Genomic DNA, 22,149 nt, shown 5'->3' with positions numbered 1-22,149 from the left:
CAAATGAGTAAAATGGCAAATTTTATGTTATCTTTATTACAATAAAAAAAAATGGTCAGGGCCGGACCAGGCAGAGATCATCTGGATCTCTTGTATAGGTACCCGGAGCACACACACTGGGGCCCCCTTCTGCTGCTTTCCCAGGCCATTAGCAAGGAGTTGGATTAAAGTGGAGGAGGTGGGACAGGAACTGCCCAAATGGGATGCTGGCAGCCCCCAAATTGTGGCATTCTTTATTCTCCCCTTCCTTTCCTTTGCAGTGTCTATACTTATTACATTGTTATGTCCTTACAACAACTCGATAAAGCTCTGCTTTCCTTGGTCCATTTCTTTACAGCTTCTGCCTGCTTCCTCCTGTCGAAACTATGGCGTTCTAGCCCTGCTGAGCGCTCTCCTGCCAGCATTTTCCTTACTTTACCTACTGTTGCCTGAACCCTGTATTGTCTTGTTTGCTTTGGTCACATTGTTGTTGGTTTGTTTTGTGTTGTGTTACATTTCCCAAAGAGAAGAGATGAATTTTTGAAGTTCTTACATGAAGACATTTCAAAAATTTCATGTTGGATGAATTTAAAAGGCAAGTCTATGTTGGCACATTTTTTTAAAAGTTCATGTGTAGTTTTTTCATAACACTGATTTCCATAAACTTTATCTTGTGAAATAAAGAATTCCCTCACAGACTCCTTATAAATCTGAATGTGTTTTGTTCTCGCGTGATTGAAAGTTAAGACTGTTAGAGAAATCTAGACTGATATTCCTTCGCCCTCAGAACCTCAAAAACTTTTGTCTGCTTTTATTTCGTATCAGTAAGAAATCTATGTTCATCTGAAATTTCCCAACTGTACATCTCATTCGTTAGGTTGCAACTCTTTTCCTTTAAAAATTTTTTTAAATTTCCTTGAGAAAGAGAGAGATGTCACCTTCTTTTTCTTTTTTTTTTTTTAAAGGATTATTTATTTATTTGAAAGGCAGAATGACAGAGCAGGACAGAGACAACTTTCATTCTCCAGTTTACTTCCAAATGGTTGCAAAGCCAGGATAGGGTCTTGGAGCTCTTTCTAGGTCTCCCACTTTGAGTGCAAAGGCCCGGGTTCTCCAACCATCTTCTGCGTCCTTCAGAGGCACGTGAGCAAGGAGCTGGATCAGACGCAGAGCAGCCGTGGGACGCCGATGTTGAAAGAAGCATTGACCTGCTATGCCATGACATCTGTCCTGCACACCTATCTCTGTGTCTAGTATCTTTCCCACCACATTTGACATCTTATACATTTGAAGAGAAATCTTCATTTTTATTCTACATTTCTATTAATTTCATTTAGATTTTTTCCTCAATTGTATGTTTAGTTTCCCAGAACTTTCTTTTCTGAAGGGCATTTCTCCAAATCAATTTTTTTTTCATAAAGATAAAACATTTTTCAAAATTTATCTATTTTAACCTTATTTTATTTCTGGGTTCATCACTGTTATATCAAAAAATATCTACACTATATTTTTCTGTTTGTTTATGCCTCCCACCTACAGATCATTCATTTCTCTTTTGTTTAGTGCGATGGCTTATTCTTATTTTAAAATTTTAATTACTAATGGGAATAACATTAGTCTGAGGTTGGATAGCACAACTCTTTGTGGGTTCACTCAGTTGATCAGTTTAGAATTGACACCCCAATGCAAAGAAATAATTTATGTGTACTGTGCAGTGTAAATTGGAAGAAGGACAGACTGACACAAAGTTAGAAGGTAACAACTATATCCAACTACATGAAGAAGGTGGTGTAATTCACACCCTTACAATGGTAGTTTTTCAAAGGAGTAGATATGAAAAATAGTTCCCAGGGGAGAATTAAAAGGGTTGCTTCTGGGGATGGATAGTGTGGCAGAGCAAATTAAGCCACCATTAAGCATGGCCACATCCCATAGAAGAGGCTTTGGGGTCAAGTCTGTCTGCTTCCACTTTCAGCCTTCTGTTAGCACATACCCTGTAAAGCAGTAAACAATGGCTCCACACAAATGGTAGGCACTGATGGAGTTCCTGACTCCTGGGGGTCGCCTGGCCCAACCACAGCCGTGGTGGACATCTGGAGAGTGAGTCAGATGTCCACCATATTTTTCTCTCTCTTCTTCCTGCCTTTCAAATAAATAATAAAAAGTTATTTTTTAAAAAAAGAATTACATTTTTATTTCATATGTAAAATAAGGTACAGGATGAAATAAAACACATCTTTTAAGATTTCAAACCTAAGAAATGACAAAAGGAATGCCATCAGAGAAATAGAAGCAATGACAAAAATCAAACGGTACAAAAGATTATTGACATGGGGAGGAATACTAGGGAGTAAAAAGAAGGGGAATCCCTGTACCTACAAACTGTATCATGAAAATAATGCAAAAATAGTTTTAGAAAAAAGGATTCTTGGCTTAGGGAAAATATGAGTTTGCTTTTAAAAGGTAGTTTTCTAATATCAGTATGCTCATGATCCATATGATTTTTTAAATACTTTTTAAACTTTTTTTTAATGATGTGTATGTAGTTGGTTAGAGTGGGAGAGTCGAGGGTTAGGGGAAAATAGGTGAGAACATTGTTTGCAATTTTTTTTTCTTCTTTCTGTGTCTGGGTTAAAGGGGAAAGTCTCCCTAACACCTTAGTACCCAAGGATGGGGAAGGGCCACCCAATGTCATCCCAGGGTTCCTGATGTGGAGCATGCTCCCGAGGGTTCTGCTCAGGTGGTTTTGATAGTCCTTAAATGCTGTCGATCTTACCACTCCAAGGATGAAGAAAGCCGTCCAAGGTCCATTGGCTGACAGAGTCCACCTTAGAGTCGCCATTCGCCCAGATATTTGCTGTCAATGCTTGGCTGGGGTAATTGACCAGTTTGTTCTGCACTTGTCCTCTGCCATTATGCCAGATATCCTCCTCAGGCCCCAGTGGACTGTCATATTCTCCATGTGCATCTGCGTATGTCGTCCACTGCTCCATCTTAGCCATTGAGAAGGTCCAGTTCTGACACATGCACTCCACGGTCAGCAAGTACAGTGGCCTTGTCAATAGAAGTCCCTTACAATCATTCCTCACCTACAATGTACTCCCTCAGCAGTTCTCCCTCCCACAAATCTCCTTACCCCTTTCCCTGAACAACCCACAGTCCCTGTGCCCAGGAGCACATGGAGCGCCTGGTGTCAAATGACACTTGTGTAGGCTGGTGCAAACCAGGTGGAGGCTTGCAGCTTCCTCCCCTCCCATCTTTAAAAAAATAAAATTAAGTTAAGAAATACAATAGGCAACTATGCTGGCACACTAGAATAGTTAACACAAATTTGGCATTAACAAGGTCCAGGATGCCTGCCAGCTATTGACTGCTTTTATCCCAGCTGTGTAACACTTGTCTGGGTACAAGGAAGCCTAGCCCATTCCCTCAGGTGGGGTGAGCCATATAATTCTAAAGCTTAGAGAGATCGGAGTTGGACACATGGATGTGGAAGAGGAAGCCAAAGTTGATGCACGAGACAAGAGCTTAGTGAAAGTTAGGCTGAGTTTTGAGCACTGTCCATACATCTGCACTTGAGGAAGAAGAAAGTCATGCAAGGTAGGGCCCACACAATGACTTATTTGGCTAATCCTCTGTCTTCAGGTGCCTGCATTTCATATGGGTACCAGTTCTTGTCCCAGTTACTCCACTTCCCATTCAGTTCTTTGCATGTGGCCTGGGAAAGCAGTAGAGGGTGTCTGCTTTGGCCTTGGGACCCTGCACCCATGTGGGAGACTCGGAAGAGGTTCTTGGACTTGGATCAGTTCAGTTCTGCCCATTGTGGTCATTTGGAGAGTGAACCAACAGATAGAAGATCAAAATATTAAAGAAAAATAAATTAAGAAAAAGAAGTAGGGCAGAATAGTGTCACTAGGGAGAGGATACATGTCAATGGGAGGGAAAATGCTTTGGCAGCATGGAGGAATGCTGACTTGTGGGTTCCAGCAAGCAGGAGACCAAGATCCAGAAGGACTGTTGATAATGCCATTCACAGGCACTGGGGCGCACTGGGACACACTGGTGGAGTTCTGTCTCGCTGTCTGGCTCTTCCTACTGAAACAATCCTGCCATTTTTCTGCCTATGACACACCATGTAATTTGTAGTTTCCCACTCTAAGAAAACTCTTAAGGTTGAGGACCCTGTTTTGAAAGGAAAACTGGATGAGGAATATCACACAACATATTGATGTCCAGAAAAAAACAAGTAAGTTTATTGTACCAGTCTCAGAAAGATGCTGTGAGTGACCATTTGGCAACCAGACCAACAAAAGTAGAAAGTGAATTTCATTTTGTCAATGGGTCGTTTTTCTTACTGTAAATTGGTAGGTGTCTCTCTTGCTAAATCAAACAAAATATAGAAGAACATCTGTGGATAGAAGAGAATTAATATCACTGATAACTCCACCTGCCTTATAAAATCACTCTTAACATTTTAGGGATGTTTTTCACTACTGGTTTATACAATATTCACCAGAGGCTATTTGTTTCCTGGTTTTCTTTGGTGCTGTTACATCATCAACATTCAAATACTTGTGTTACATATATTCTTACTTTCTTCATTATTAATAGAACCATCAGTTGCATAGGAGTAATTTTCCTGAAGTCCTATGTAGCTAGGGGTCAATATGCAACCCAGTACCTGCCAGGGTGTGAATTTAGTTTTAGCTCTTCCAAAAAAATGTTCTGAAGTATTTTAGAATAAATGATACAAATATTAAAGAGACATTTCAAAACCATAGTACACAATAAAAGTTAAATCAGGAAAGAGAAATAATTATTCTCTAAAACATAATAAGCTTAAAATTTACTTTGTAGTTTCTGGCATCAAGCTCTTGTTGATTACTACCCCCAAAGCATACTTGCTTATCAATTCCTTTCACAGAATGTAGTTCTACGAAAAATATATCCAGTGGATTCCATAAAAGAATATTGAAAACAATGCATTTTAAAACTGCTTCTGAAAGACACAATGTTATCATATATTAGCTAATGTCAGGCAAAGATCAAAATATTGAACTGTAATGCAGTGTAGCCCCTCACCAAAAAAAAGCATAATCTCAAACTGTTTGCCACTTTCTTTTGGGGGTGTGTGTGCATGTTCAAGTAAGCAAGGAACAAATTTGCCTCACAACTTTATTTATTATTTCTGTGAACTATTCATGTCCATATCCAATTTTATTGACAACCTAAACAAATTACATAACTTAAGTTTACATTACAAATAAAATTGCATTATATAAATATGTGTATACAAATTTTTCTCCCTCTGTGTCCATATAGTTTCTTTGGATATGAATCTTAAATGTATATTTCATTACATGTGTTTTCAAAGCACTGAGGGAATATGATGGGGTGGTAATGATTAAACATAATACATCAAAATAATTTTTTCCAAGTATGTGATTTTCATGCTTTGGCAATAAAAGGATGAGACTGAAAGCCAAGGCATGATTATTTAACATACACAAGGGTATTTCAACAACATTTATGGGAAATAGAATTAAGAAATATATTTTGGTGCAAAAAATTTTTGAAATCCATGTATAGTAATTTCATAATATGCACCTTCATAAAAGGTTTTGAAGCCCCATGCATGCATGAATTTCTTAATATTTTGCACTAAGATAAATGTTTAATTCATTTTTCCATAAACTTGATGTCATGTACCCTAACACCTCTCAAATATTGATTATATTGGCCAGATTGGGGCTCAGAACCCCATTATTTGACAATGGTAAAGAAGAGACAAATTTAACTAATACTGCCCAATGCCAGCTGTGCCACACTCAGTAAGTCTTCAGATGTCATTTCTCCTGTTGCTCACAGCAACTTCCCTAGGAGGTCTATGCTGTTTTTACCTCTGGGAAGGTAGCCACGGGTTATTTAGAGATTGGGGCAGTGGCAGGGGTGGTGGGAAAGAGGAAGGCAAGTGGCAAGGTGGACTGCTGCTATTTAAAGTGACTAGCTTTGGAAGAGTTCTCAGGATCCATCTTTGGAAGACTCTTGGAATCTGCTTTGATGCTCACTGATTGAAAACTGATTTCCGTATCCCAAACACAGATGACCTTGATTTGTAAAAACTTTAGGTACCAGGGGTTACAGTTATTTTCCTGAACTGTATCAGCCTCCTTTCTAACTCCCGGGAGCAGGAGCAGGACTGTGGTCAGGCAGCCCATGGTTTATTCATCAGTCACACCCTTCCCACTCCTGTGTCAGAATTGCTGTGGGTACGCACAGAGGCTCTGAGAAAGAATCTGCTCAACTCTCAGTTCCCCAGCAGATAACACCTGAACTGCTTCCTTTGAGAACACGCTTCCCCACGGGCATGTTAAAGGTGGGATCTTCAGAACGAGCCTGTTGTTTGCCATCTCAGAAGTGCAGCCACTTCACTCGCAACATAGCTGCTTCTTTCATTGCTCTAGGTCCTGACAGCTTCTGAAAACATTGTGCAAATCAGCCAGCCAGACGGGCCACACAGAAAATCTACAAGGTATGGGCACAAATTCAAGAAGTAAGAGCAGGCCTGCCAGAGGGGAGCCAGGAGTTGCAACTTCAAACAGAATTATCTTAATGAATCAATGTGGAAAAATAACAAGGAGTTTTTGCGTTATAGCCACAGTGTGACTCTTACCAACAGCCTTGCACCCTTCCTGCCCAGCCTCCTATCAGGTTCAAGTTAGGACCCTCCACCCAGTAGGTTCCAGCTGCAGTTTCTGCCTTCTGTCTGGCCCTTCCCACAGAGGGAGATAATTGAATGAGTCTCCCTTTCTGTTCTTGCAAGACAGGTAAGCCTTCTGACTCCTCCAATAGAGATAAATATCCACAGGCAAATAATCTGGTTCTACAGGAAATCATGCCATTTCCCCAATTCTTTCGAGGCCAACTTCTGCATTTTACAATGAGTATCTGTTGTGAATGTGCTAATGAATAGGCAACATTAATGAATCAAGGGCCTAGCCAAATAAAAGCAGCCACTTTGACTCCCTGTGAGTGGAGAAAGGAAAAGGGCACGTTGTTTTTTCAGGATCTTGATGTCCTCTTGTCTCCACTTCCAATCCTATACCACAGGACGGAACTTTAAACATGTCCTTCAGCTCTCTCCTTGATGCATTGCTATTCTGATGCAAGCTACAGAAAACATGCAGAAGTCCATGTCACGCAAGACAATGAGGGAAGAGGCATAGGAGAAACTCAGAGCAAATGCGCCATTCAGGTCTGTGCCCTTTGCTGGCAGCCTGGCTGTCTGGGAGGGCTTGAGCCTTGTCCTGAAGGAGGTAGGGACAGGAAAGGTTGAATATGGAATACTGCTTGCAGACTTGATCTGGGGGTTTGACTATTGCTGCAAGGATATGCAAACTATTGTCTTAGCAAAGGAGCAGGAGAGAAAAGAAGGAAATTCCCACTTCATGCTACTTCTGTTGTTTGAATGCTTGGAGTGGACCTTTGCTCAAGCAAACAGCAGGAGAAAACTGCAGTGACCAGAAGCATCTAGGAGTGCACCTCACAGAGCTTCCAGATTACTTCTTCCAGTCCTGGACTAGGAGTCCCCTGTGCACAGGGCATGTCACAAGCTCAGCAGATGCCACCTACTAGTCCTAGCTTGTGTACTAATGGGTTTGACAGGTGTATGTGGCACTTAAAGCAATATCACACTCTGTCTTTGGTCTGCAATCCCTTTTCCTTTTTTAATACTACTACAGAAGGATAATAGGATATGGGAGTGGAATGGGGGCAAAGTCTCTGTTGCAAATCATAGCAGAATATTAGTGACTGGTTATTCCAGGAGCAGACCTAACACTGAATTTTCCGTGCAAGGTACTCATGAGGGATTAATTTTTTTTGAAAAGGCCTCACATATTTGTTACTGAAACAACCCACCAGTCGCAGTCCCAATCAAACATGTCTTGTCCAGATGATGGTGGCTTGATATGGCCAAGAAGATAGCGACGTTGATACAGCACAACGTATGTGTTCCATCTGGTGAAGTGCAGTTCCTTATAGACCCAGCTCGGTTGTTCTCCAGTGTCTCCTCTTAGAGTCTTACCTGATCCTATTAGTTGTCTTTTGAGTTCACTGGGAAGTGAGATGATTTTAGTTTTGTATTTTGGCCAGAAATCTCTTGATTCTAAAGGTCTTATGAGAAGACTTGGTGAAAAAGATTCAGGGACACTGACCACGGTGAAGTGAAGGATAAGGGAGGGGATTAACATTTGTGAAACAAAAGGAAAGCTGTATTGGGCAGAAAGAGAAGTCAAATGCATGCAGTCTTGAAAAAGCTGTGAGCAGTTTAGAGCAGAGCTCTAGAACAAGAACTGCTTCTCAGAGTTGTCTTGTGCCGGGTCCAAACAGGTGAGCTTTATAGTCACTAGATGAAGGACATTTGAGCTAGATGCCAAAACCCTGGAAAGAATGGACCACCTTGTCATCCTGTTATTTCCGAGCATTTCTTTAGCGATGCCTTATCACATACATGTCTTACAAAGTGAATACCTAACCCTCAGATAGCTTAAAATTTGGATGATTGGTATTGTGATCTTAATTATTTCATGTAGCTATTTTTAAAATGTGCGACCATGTAATTATTTCTATGGAAATAATTTCTAAGCTTATACTTTACTAATGAGGCTTTGGGCATAAATCCTATTTCTTTCCTAATGATGCTTAAAGTTTAAAAGACATCCTGTGGCATTTTTGGCAAATAAAATACTATGAAATTTTATAATAACATAGTAAAAATAGTTGGATAACTAAAGTCATTTGTTTCAATGGTAACAATCCCTACTCTACCACCCATGTGGATTAGAGGAACCTAAGCAGGGCTGGAGAAATTGTGTTGAATGTAGATTTTTGATATTAGATTGACTCAGTAAAGGAAACGTTGCCTAATAGTCTGTGGGGTGGAGGAGCTAGTGTTATCGCGTGTCAGGTAAAGCCACCACATGCAGCACCAGCATCAATATGCGCACCAAGTCCTGGCTGCTCCACTTGCAGTCCAGCTCCTTACTCATGAGCGAGAGCAACAGAAAGTGGCCTAAGTGATGGGCCCCTGATGCCCATGTGCATATACCATGGAATTTCACTGCAGAAGTTTCAAGCTCTTGCTATTGTGGCGAGTGAACCAGTGGATAGAAGACATTTCTCTGTCTCTCTCTCTTCTAAACAAATAAATTAAGTAAAAAATAACATATCCGTGACAAAAAACTCAACAACAAAAAACAACTAATATAGAAAAAGATTAGATCTAAAAATAAACTAATAAGAAAATAGTTGTGGGACTAAACAGAGGGTTCAGAAATAAATTCATGCACTTATGATCAACTTATCTTCATCAAAGGTGCCAGAACACATGAGAGGAAAAGGACAGTCTTTTCAACAAATAAAGTTGGGGAAACTCAATATCCACAAACAGAACAATGCAATTAATCTCTTACCTCTCAACATTATTATTAAAAAAAAAAAAGATGTCTAAATGGATGAAAGACTTGCCTATTAGATCTGAAAATTCAAAACTTCTAAAAGAAAACATTGGGGAAAAGTTCTGCAACATTCATCTAGGCAGAGATTTTTTTTTATAAGACCTCAAAAGCATAGATAACAAAAGCAAAAATGGACAAATGGGATTGTATCAAATGAAGAAGCTTCTGAACAACAAAGGAAGCAATCCACAGAAAGAAGAGAGAAGATAGAGAATGCAGAAAATACCTGCAATCCATACATCTGACAGAATTAATATACAAAATTTATAAGGAACCTGAATAACTAGAGTAAGAAAACAAATAACCCAAGTGAAAACCCAACAGGAACAGTTTTCAACAGAAGACATACAAATGGCCAACAGTCACTATCAGGAGAATGAGGTGTCAGCTCATAGTGTTTAGAATGCCTGGTATCCAACAGACAAGAGTAACTCATGGAGATGGACAAAAGGGAATGCTGGCATGTGTGGATGTCAGCACAGCCACAATGGGAATGTGGAATGAGATTCCTCAGAAAATTGAAAATGACTCTACCACATGGTCCAGCAGTTTTACTTTCGGATATATATCCAAAGTAAGTAAAAATCACTATCTCAAAAAAGACATCTGCACCCCTGTGTTTACTGCAGAACTTTTCACATTAGCCAAGACATGGAATCAGCGTATGTGTTCATGAATAAGGAAAACATAAAATGTATGCACAAAAACCTATAATTCAGGCTTTTAAAATATATATATATATATATATATTAATTTATTTATTTTAAAGATAAACTGAGAGCAAGAGGGAAAGAGAGAAAGAGCTCTCCCACCCACTGATTCAACTCCCCAGATGGCTATACTGGCTGTCGTTGGATCAGGCCAAGTTGGGAGCCTATAACTCAATCCGCGTCTCCCATGTGGGTATGTGGGTGGCAGGGCTCTCAGTGATATGCCATCTCCCACTGCATCCCCTAAGCACATTAGCAGGGAATTACATCAAATGCAGAACAGCCCAGACTCAAACTGGTGCTCTGATATGGGATCCAGTGTTGCATGCAGGAGCTTTACCCACTGCACCACAATGCCAGTCCTATCACCCCTCATTTTAAAAGAAGGAAAGGACACCATTGGCAACAACCATGCTAAGTGAAATGAGCGAGAGACAGAAAAGCAAACACTACATGATTTTATTTTTATGTGGAACCTAAAAAATGAAGTCAGAGTAGAATGGTGGTTTCTAGGAGCTAGAGGGTTAGGGAGAAATGCAGGACACTTGGGAGATACAAATGAAAGGATACAGAATGCGACATGGGAGGACTAAGTTCAGGAGAATTGCTTTACAACATGATGGCTACAGTTACTAACAACTCTGCCCCGGCATGTAGTGCCCTTCACTCACTTTAGTATCCTCATTCCCATGGTGGAGGGTCCTCAGTCTACACTGAAGTCATGTTTCTTCCGTGCTTCAGCTTATCAGAGTTAATGAGCCTGGCCTCATCCTGCTCCTGCCATCAGAGACACCATTGAAACACTTTCAGGAAACCCAGATGCCAGCTACAACTTCAGGTTCAGCTGCAAGTCCAGTCAGTTCTCTTAACTTCCAGAGTACTTCCTGAGTCTAAACACAATGTAACTTGTTGTGAAGCCAAATGAAATCACCATGTTTGTACTTATGTCTGAATTAAACTAAAAGAAAAGAAACACAACTTCAAAAGGGAGCCTGTTTTGTTCTGTTTTTTTTTTTTTTTTTTTTTTTTTTACTTAAAGACATTGTTGTAAACCATATTCCCAAGCTATAGGATTCAAGAATGCAATGGAACAAATACTGCTACAGAAATAAGCCAAGGATGGTTTCTGTGTATTGGCCCCCAAGTTATTTATGTATTCACTATACAAGCTGAGACTCATTAGTCCAAAGCCTGCTGGGGCCAAACTCAGATTGTTATACATCTAGTTATTTATTTTATTATTAAAATAAGCAACTTTATGTTTTAAGCCATTTAAGGCCTGTCTGCTTTGCATATCCCGTGGAATTTCACTGTAGTCTGCTGCCTTGCAGTTGGAAATCCAGGCTGTTCCTGCCCTTCCAACCTCTCTGGCCCTGAGAGTTCACACCATACCTCACAACTAGCCAGGGGAGACCTTCCCCCAAACTCCCCTCCTTGGAAGTCCCCCTGCCCTTCTAACCCCTTCTGGGTAGCCCCTTTGTGGTAGCCTTCCAAAAGCTTCTTGTTTTGACTTTTGGGTTCAAGAGCAGCTCCAAATGGCTTGAATACCCACGAATACACAGTAAGTGGGGAAATAAAATTCAGAAGTACAAAGGCAGATACCTGTCCCACTTGAAATATTTCTTGATTCGCTCAAGCTCATTGGCACTACTGATGCCTTCCTCTTTTGAGTTTCTCCAAATGTGGTGCTGCGAGCTTGAAGCATTTGTGAAAATGTCCAAGACTTACCGTAGACCAGCCTGCCTAAGGTGGATCCCTAACTGTCGATTTCTACAAAGTCATGGATTTGATGTGTTGATTCATGTTTTTAACATACATAGTACACTCAAAAACACATCTTTAAAAGCCCATGTAGCAAATGGGTATTTATCCCAACAGTTATTTCCTGCCTTATTTATAGATTTATAGAGGTAGAGAGACACAGAGTCGCTGGTTCACTCCCCCTATTCCCTGCACCATCCGTAATGGGGCTGAGGGCAGAGCAGGGACCTGAGAACTCTCTATAGGTCTCCCACATGGATGATGAGTACCCAACTACTTGAACCATCACTGCTGTCTCCCAGGGTGTACTTAGCAGGAATCTGGAATCAGGAGAACTCAGCCAGGCGTTCTGAAATGGGGCATGGATGTCCTGCTGGCGCCTCAGCTCATCCTCTTGCTGCCTTTTCCATCAAAATTGCCCTCCCCCAGTCCAGTCACCAACTGTAAACCTGTCACATTGCCTATTGTTGCTTTGATTGTTTCTGTTTTACTGGTCTCTGAGCTCCTGGAAAGTTAGGGAGTTAAAGGTTTCTTTTAATTTTTTAATTCCTGGTGTCTGTAGTAATTCTGAGGAGACTTAGGAGATTTTTTTTTTTTGTATTTATATAAGAGTGATAGAAGGAACATGTGAAAACAGCTGCTGTACAGTTGTTTTATTTTTAATATATATTATTTATTTTTTATTGGAAAGTCAGGTATATAAAAAGGAGGAGAGACAGAGAGGGAGATCTTCCCTCTGATGAGTTACACCCCAAGTGGCCAAAATGACTGGAGTTGAGCCAATCAGAAGCCAAGATCCCAGAGCTGCTTCTGGGTCTCCCATGTGAGTGCAGACGCCCAAGACTTTGGGCCACCTTTTGACTGTTTTCCCAGGCCACAAGCAGGGAACTGGATGGGAAGCAGGGCTGCCAGGATACATATATGGGACACACATATGGTATCCTGGTGCATTCAAGGTGAGGACTTTAGCCGCTGAGCTACCACACTGGGCCCTATTTCACTGTTTTTTTTTTTAATCTTTTTATGTCACAGTTTCATAGGCATGGGTGTTTCCCCTCCCCCCCCCCTTTGTTCTCCTCTGCAGTCTTTCACCAGGTGTCTTCTGAGTACCATCAGAAGTCTGTCCTACTGCCATTGAGTGTCTCCCAACGATGTAGGAACTTATTTGTTGTTTTACTGTGAGTCCATCCGTGTATTGCAAGTACAGGGATATACTTCTCTCTGTTTCTGCCTATGGACATATCTATTCCTACTGTGCTTCGATTATACCTTCCCTTGGGTACAAAACCCCTCGGGTTGAGAGGGAAAAAAGAAGGAAAGAAAAAAAGAAAAAATTGAAATAGTGATCCTTCATTTCCATGGTGTTGTCAAACTCACAGCAGGGGTATCACTGTGATGGTGGGGTGGAGCAAAAGAGTGTTCAGTATCTTCCTGTAGAAATTGATGCTAGTGTATGACCCATGTGGTTCAAATGGGAGTACAGTGCAGACTAGATCATCATTACCCCTGGGTAATAGTGCTAGCAATGATTAAAGGGATATTAACAACCTCAGGTGATCATATGCAAATTGTCTAATTAGTTATTGATTTACAGGTTACATCACAGTATCTTAATGCATGTGGTACAGACAGTTTTGAAGGCACAATAATATATAATTTACAGGTACTATTTTTAGATTTGACACCGCTTTATCTTACATTAAGGCAAACATATGATATCTGACCTTCTGGATTGGCTTATTTCTCTCAGCATAATAGTTGAGCCCATTTGGCCACGAAGAAATGCATTTCAATTTTTTAAAATAGCTGAATAGTATTCCATAGAGTAGATGAACCATAGTTTCCTTATCTAGTCTTCTGTTGATGGGTATTTCAATTGCTTCAAAGTTTTTGCAAGTATTGATTGTGCTGCTATGAACATAGGGGTGCATGTTGCTTTCTCGTGTAATAGGTGTTCTGGATATATTCCTAGAAGTAGTATTGCTGGGTCATATGGAATGCAGATTTTCAGTTGTCTGAGTATTCTCCGTATTGATTTCCATAGAGGCTGCACTGGCCTGCAATCCCACCAGCAGTGGAGTAGCGTTCTCTTTTCTCCACATCCTCACCAGCAAATGTTGTTGGTGGTTTTCTCTTTGTGGGCCTTTCTTACTGACCTTAGGTGGTACCTCAGTGATGTTTTTATTTGGATTTCCCTTACTACCAGGAAACTTGAACATTTTTTCATGTGTTTGTTAGCCATTTGAATTTGTTACTTTGTAAAGTGTCTGCCCATCTCTCGTTCCCATTTCTTGACTGGTTTGTTTGTTTTATTTTTTTGGTTGTTCTGGAGTTCTTTATATACTCTAAAGATTAACCCCTTTGTCTTCTGTGTCGTGTGCAAAGATTTTCTCCCATTCTGTGGGTTGCTTTTTTACTTTGTTGATTGTTTCCTTTGCTGTGCAGATGCTTCTTAGTTTGATGTAGTCCCATTTGTGTATTTTGGTCTTGGTTGCTTTTGCTTTTGATGATTTTTCTAGGAGGTCAGGCCTACACTTATATCTTGCAGTCACAGTTCTTAATGCTGTCTATATCCATGTGTTTCCAGAGAAGCTCCTGACTCCTGGCTTTGGTCTGACCCAGTGTAGGAAGTGACAGCCATTTGGGGAGTGAATCAGTAGAAGGAAAATATCTCCCTCTCTGTAACTCTGCCTTTCAAATACATAAAGCTTTTTAAAAAGACTGTTTCTACCACTAAACCTTTTTTCCCATTACATAGATTTCTAAAAAATTAAACTAAAAATTAACATGTCCCTTTTAAGGGAGCTGGAAAAGCAAATGGTTTTCAAATTTAGTAATGTTAACTTTATGTGAGCAAGATGTTCTAATTGATACTTTTTACATAAAATTCACTTTAAGATACTTTACATTTTCTGGGTTCTTATGTTAGATTTCCACCGTGGTCTCCACAGCCCCAGCTTCTGGCTCACCACTCTCCACCTCCTGTGATACCGTGCTGAGGCTGCACCATTGTCTCTATAACCTTTCTGCCACTTCTGGTTGGAGCAGGTCCCAGTATTAGACACCAGGTATCCTATATAATTAGGTGGTTGGTGGCGCTGATCTTGTCAGAACCTGTTGGACGTTAGGTCTGGGTACCACAAGGACCTGTTTTGACTGGTACGATGCCATAGTCGGTATTATTTTCCTGCGGGACCTGTCCAATCCATTGACCTCAGTGAGTTCTCGCGAGCTCAGCACATGCACAGTTCACTGTTGTCCCCTGCAGTCCCAAAGCTATTGCCACAGTGCACAAAATGGTGCCTGATGTACCACCACTACAGTTCTTGATCTGCTGGCCTTCAGATCCAAGGGCTACCCAGACCTGCCCCTGGTGGAACTCGTAGAATGCCACCTCGAGGCAGTTCACTGAGTCAGAAATGAGCTCACTCCCAGCTCAGCACATGCTCAGTCCTTTCCTTTGCCCTTTCCTCCTTACACAAAATGGCACCCAATTCAGCTGTAGGGGGCTGACTGGGCTATGAAATCCACCCTGTTCTCGCACTGCCCGTCTGGGATCTGCTGCTCTGTCTCTGCTGCAAATGGACCAGCAGGACGGACAGTTCTTTGTCTGGGTTTACCTCCCAAGCTCTCAGTGAAAGTCCCTTCCCACCTGGTTGCTGGTGGAGTTTCGGCTGCTGGTGGAGATCAGATCACCATTAGCTGAATTCCGCTGGAGTATCAGTCACTGCAACACCACACTGCTGTGCCCGCTGCTTTCCTGTGTCTGTCAGTCTCCAGGTACCCCCCTGCTGTTGTTCTGTCCTTTCCTATTTCCTGAAATATGTCCTCTCTGCTTCATCCAGATTAAATCTTTTTCAGTCCGTTTAAATGTGTCCTTACCCTATTCTGCCATCTTGATTCTCCCCCCAGGCTATATCTTAATTGCCATTGCCAAATGTTCACCTCTCGTGTTTAGTTTTTCACAAGAACAGTGTATTGAGCAAAGCAAGCCCACCTGTGGAGCCGGGTAGGCCATCACTATCAGAGGGCCAGTGTCTAGCTCTAGATCATGAATCAGTTTATTATATTACTTTGCTGGTTATCCAAACACACCAGCCATTATTGCAACAGGTGGATTATCCTATCTCAGATTTCCCATTAACTGGTAATGCATAAAATAGTCCTTTATCATGTAATAAAAAGTCAAATTGCAAAGAGGAAAAGTAAAAAGAAAGAAGAGGTTGGAAGGACTGCGGAGGCAAAAGACAACTGACTGAAAACCAAAAAGAAGCATCATTACTAAGACCAGAGTGGAGCTACATTCTGAATGTTCTCGTCTCCTCGAGGCGAAGCACACATTGCATTTTGTTTTTATATAGAAATCCAGAGAAGACTGTCACAGAAACTGGAAATAGTCAGCAGCAAGAAGGGCCCAGATGTTTGCTTAGGCTTCTTTGGTCTCCCAGGAGCCCAGCTCTGGTTTCAGCTGGGGAACACGCTGCGTCCTTGGCCGCTGGCCACTGTTTGCCTCACACCAAGACAATCTGGATCAGGGTTTGGCCTGACAAACATTTTGCTAACTTATTATTTATTTGGAAGCATAATTTGAAGCAGGAGGGTCAAAACTTTTCAAATGAACAAAGTTTAAGATAGCGAACTGTATCAGCTGTTTTCCCAATGTACCGTCCTGTGTATTACAGTTTAATTTCCACCCAACATTTTAGTTGATTGATGGACTTAAATAAATTTAAGTAAGAATTATTCAGAAACCCACATGAATGTGTTCTCATGTGATAATTTGAAACTGCAAACCCTAACCTGGATTATAAATACTCATCAATCCCTAATGGGACATTTATATTATACATGGTGTTTTATAGCAAAGTTATTACTTGACAAGAAAGATGAGCTCATGTTTCAAGTTATTTCAGAAAACAATTCACTCTCACTGGGAGACTTTAATTATGCTTATTAATTTGATTATGTTTTAAAATTTGCTCATTTAACAGTTATACCAATAATCATATTTTCTATTTTGTAGCACAGTATATATATATAATTTATTATTCATTTTTTCTCATTGAAGTGTTTTATTTATTCATTTTATTTGAGACACAGAGAAGCAAGAGTGAGAGAGAAATCTCGTAACTGCTGGTTCATCCTCCTAAAATCCACAAAAGCCACAGAGCTGGTCAAGGCCGAGGCTGGTGGCCAGGAACTCAGCCAGATCTCCTGGTTGATTTCACTAAGAACGCTGGAGATTCCTCCCCTTAAGAAACTTTCTCCTGCATTTCAGGTGCCACATTTTCCTCCTTGGGCACTGCCCTCTTGTGCTTCTTTGCCAGCTCCTCTTGGTTTGTCTGCCTGGGCCAGCATTTTCTTGGTTTCCACCACAGCAATCCCAAGATTAAGTTCCTTCAACCCACCAGCTGTTGTATCATTTATATAATAATGATTTTCATGAAAATTTCCACCCTAATTGGTAATATCTCCAGCAACCTCCAAATTCATATTTACATTGACATCTCTTCCTGGATGTTAATATTCTTCTGCATGTAAAAGGCAATTCATAACAATAAACATGAAAGCAGAACAACTAGAACTCACTTTTCTGGTCTTCTCCATCTACAATCTCCTCATCCACCTAATTTATGAAGCCTCGAAATTAGGTAGTCTCTTCTGTATTTTGCTTATTCCGTCTTTGCATATCCAACCCATCAAAAAGCACTTTAGAAGTTTCTTCCACCAACACAATCCAGAATCCATTCATTTTCTCTGTCCCTGTTACTATCACCTCAGTGGTTCAAATAACCATCATCCCTTTGTTTTTATTTAAAGAAGTGACTATTTGTTGATTGATTGGTTGATTGATTGATTTGGAAAGGCAGAAAGAAAGAAAGAAAGAAAGAAAGGAGAGAAATCTTTTATCCACTGGTTGACTCCCCAAGCCTGCTCTGAAGCCGGGAGCCAAGAACTCCACCCAGGTCTCCCATGTACATGACAGGGACCCAAATACTTGGCCCAGGCATATTAGCAGGGAGCTGGATCAGAAATAGAGCTGTTGGAACTCAAATTGGTGCTCACACAGAATGCTAGCATCACAGGTGGCCACTTAATTCGTTGAGCCCCAACACTGAGTCCAACCATTATCTCTTAGTGGATAATTAACAATGCCTCACCCTCCTGCTTCCACTTTTATCCCCTCACAATACATTTTCCACATATCACCCAGACTGACCTTTTGAGGTATAAATCTAATCATATCACTTTTTAAAAACATTTTAAATATCCAATAAACAACTCAGTGCCCAAGTGTTCCATCTTTAGGGGATTGACAGAATAAGGTATATGCACACGAAGGCGTGTATGGTAGCTGTAACAGGAATGGGGACTATCTCTGTACTGCTTTTGAGTGTATGTCTAGATCACTGCTTAGTGAATAAAGAGCCAGAGTGTTGATCTGAACATGAACTCTGAGGATGTACTGGAATATACAGACTTGGATTTAGTCAACACTGAGACCACCAAAGTGACAGGAGGTTTGGAAAAGAACTACGAATGGATCAATGTGTGACCTGATGTTTAAATGAAACACTGGCAACACACATGGAGATTACCAGTGAAGACTAACTTGGACCTGGACTGAAACTGGCTTTCCACTCACCCTTCTCACTCAACATTAGGCAGAAAATGCTGAAATCAAGACAGAGTACAAGTGGGAGCATATCCACTTGGGTTGTGATGTGGATTTTGACATGGCAGCCCATTTAGTGTGACATTGGGTTATGACGGCAAGGTAGCTGGCTTCCAGATGAACTCTGGGACTGCAAAGCCACTTTATAGCTGGCTGTAAGACTGATAAATTCCAGCTTCAACACTAATGTTTTGAGTGGCATGGGGAGGTTTTTCAGCCTCCAGTTCACTGTTCAAATGCTCCCAACAGCTGCAGCTGGAACAGGAGCCAAGACTTTCATCTGGGTCTCCCACCAACTACCAAGCAGAATTTGGTGGCTTCATATGCCAGAAAGGGAACAAGAAGTTGGAGACCATGGACTGAATTGGCTTTACAGTAGGAAACAATACCATTTGCTTCAGAATAGCAGCCAAATATGAAATTAATCCTGAAGCCTGGTTTGCAACTAAGTGAACAATTCCAACCTAATAGGTTAAGGATACATTCAGTTCCTAAAGCCACGTATCAAACTGATGCTGTCAGTTTTGCTGGATAGCAAGAACAACAGCACTGGTGGCCACAAGCTTGGTCCAGGATTGGAATTTCAAGCATAAATGAAAACCGAACAAGCGTTTAATTTTAAACTTTTGTGCAGTATAGCTGCCTTTAGAATTTAGCGTACCCTTTGATAGTGTATGTCCAGGCTGCGAGTGTTGCTCAGGGTCACGTTCCCCTTGTCCTGTTAAAGAGGACTCAGTTTGCAGATGCTACTACAGAGCTGTGAAAGACAGCCAATTCTAACGAAAGGTCCTTGCAGCTGCAGATTGGAAGGAATTTAGTGAGCCTTCTAGAGATGTCGGTTTTTTTCTTTTTATTTATTAATTTTTGCAATCTAGAAGTGGATGCAAGTATATGCTGCTAAAGTGTAGGCTCTTCATGCGATCATTTGAATTAATTGAATACGGTTTTGAGTACCTGAGGACTGAATCATGGTTTCCTGATTGATGAGAGGTTCGGGCCCTCGATGGTGTTCACACACCCATCTGAAAGGGACTTCCCCAGACAAGTCTTCAGGACCTTTTCCATCCCAGTCTATCCCCACCTCACCCACACCAAATAGAGTTTGCAAGACGTAGTAGCCGTGTCTCTTGTGCCTTTTGGGGTAGCAGAGAATGGATGATGAAGTCAATAGTGCAAGACTGAACTCCTTCCTGTGTTGTGATTTATTACTCTTGCCCTAAAGTGTGAAAATGCTTCCTTGAACTCCGGATACATGTATGGCACAGAATCAGTGTAACTGTGATTTTATGGTGATAATGCTTACAATCTAAATTGGACTTCTATTTTCTTACCACTCTATTTTTTTTTAAGCAGGTTAATGGGTACATTTTAGAGCCTTCCATTTTGTGGTGTAAAATCAGATCCTCCCTTCAAATATTGTAATTAACATCATTGGAAATAAAATCTAAATAAAATATTGGGGAAAATCATAACCCCAATCTAATAATGAAAAAGCTATCAATCTCCAATTGAGGGGCATGCTAGGAAATATCTGACCAGTGCTCTTGGAAACTGTCAAGGTCACCAATTTCAAGAAAAGTCTGAGAAACTGTCATATCCAGGGGGAACCTAAGCAGATGTTACAACAAAATCTAAGGTAATAACCGGCCTGGATCCTTAGGAAAAAAACATGAGGTAAAAACTAAGGACACAAAAATAGGGCATTGATATTGATCAACAATAATTTATGCATACTGATTCATGAATTTAAGCAAATTTAAATGTAAACAGCCAGAATTTAAAATCTTTAAAAATATCATTTGTAAGAGCTTAACAAATACTTAAATCTAAAAAATAATGTACAAGATCTACATGCTGATAAATAAGATCATAAAGTGACAATGAAAGAAATAAAAGAATATCCTAATAAATTGAGATACATAGATGAACTAGAAGATTCAACGTATAGATATCAACTATATGGGTTTAACACAATTGCAAATTCTAGAAGTATACAAACAAACAACAATACAAACAAACATTCTAAGATTTATTTGGAATGATCATGAATCTAAAATAGCTGAAATAATTTGAAAACAAAAAATGCACTCAGAAAAATCCATGTAATGACACACAGACTAATGGAACAAAATATACCAGAAGCATATACAAATAAACATGTTGTAATGATTTTTCACAGATACAAAGAAGATACTATAAAGGAAAATTAAAGTATTTATGATAAACGAAGAATAATGCGACAGTCATATTAAAAAAGAATTAACTTCACTCTACCCCTCATGGCTTATAAAAATTGTCTCAAAAAGGGTCTAAAAGTAAAACTATAAAATTTTAGAAAAATCAAAGAAAAATGTTGAATGCTGCATAGTATATAATTTAGGCAAATAAATCTAAGATATTATAACAAAAATACTATTGATATATGAAAAATTAACAAACCACTTCATCAAAATCAAAATCTTACTCTGTGAAAGTCACTGTTAAATGAATGGAAAGAAAAGCTGGATACTGAAGGAAGTATTTAAAAATCAAATATCTAATTCAAGTCTTGACTCTAGACCATGTGAAGAATTCTCAAACTCAACAATAAGTATAAAAACTCCTCAATTAAAAAAAAATCAGTCAAATATTTGGACAGGTACTATACCAAAGAACACATTAAGGACAGTAATACATCAAGTTTTCAACATCATCAAATATTAGAGAAATGCAAATTAAAACACCAACAGAGTAACACTAAATAGATATTAGAATATGGAATGTATAATGGAAGACATGTTGATAGCATTGAAGGTTGACAGAGATATGCAGCAACTAGAACTTTCATACATTATTGGAAATGCAAAAGGATACAGCTATTCCAGAAAATAGTATGTCAATTTCTAAAATAAAGTAAAATATACATTTACCAAATGAACAAAGCAAACCCACCCCAAAACAGAGAAAAGAAAACATGTTCACACAGAAATCTTCAATTGAATGGATATTCTAGTCATAATTGTCAAATATTGGGAAACCCAAATAACCTCCAAAATGAAACTGACAAATATAAAATACCACTGAAGATTTAAAAAGCATAATTAGTAAGTATAAATAACTTGGATATATTTCAAAGGCATTATGCTGAATGAAAGGTGAATAATTAGAATATCAATAAAATGAAGAAAAGCAGGTTAGCTTTGTCCTTCTTGCAGGAATGCTACTTAATTCAGTGCCCATCTCCAGTTCCTGACTGCAGCTACCTGCCAAGGCAGGTTCTCTCAAGTAACTGAGTCCCTACATCCACAGGGGAGACTTCTGTTAAGTTCTGAACTCCCGGCTTCATCCTCAGCTTGGGGATGTTGAAAGCACTTGGAAAGTGAACCAGTAGATGGTAGAACTTTCATCCTTTCTATAAAGCATTTATATATTTGACTTTAGTGTAATTCAATCTATTATTTGTTATTTTATTATTTAATTAATTTATTTCAATTATGTCACTTGGATCATATTTTTAATATACTCC

General features: G+C 39.8%; 2 pseudogenes; one reads left to right on the top strand and one right to left on the bottom strand.

The window, feature by feature from the left end:
* Positions 1-8,016: 8,016 nt before the first annotated feature.
* Positions 8,017-17,575, bottom strand: LOC121148198 (annotated as a pseudogene).
* A 981-nt stretch (positions 17,576-18,556) lies between these two features.
* On the top strand, positions 18,557-19,237 carry LOC121148197 (annotated as a pseudogene).
* Positions 19,238-22,149: the final 2,912 nt, after the last annotated feature.

Source organism: Ochotona curzoniae, unplaced genomic scaffold (assembly GCF_017591425.1).
Source record: "Ochotona curzoniae isolate NIBS_2020 unplaced genomic scaffold, NIBS_Ocur_1.0 scaffold_4683, whole genome shotgun sequence".
NCBI classification, from domain to species: domain Eukaryota; kingdom Metazoa; phylum Chordata; class Mammalia; order Lagomorpha; family Ochotonidae; genus Ochotona; species Ochotona curzoniae.
This window is presented reverse-complemented; position numbering and strand designations above follow the sequence as displayed.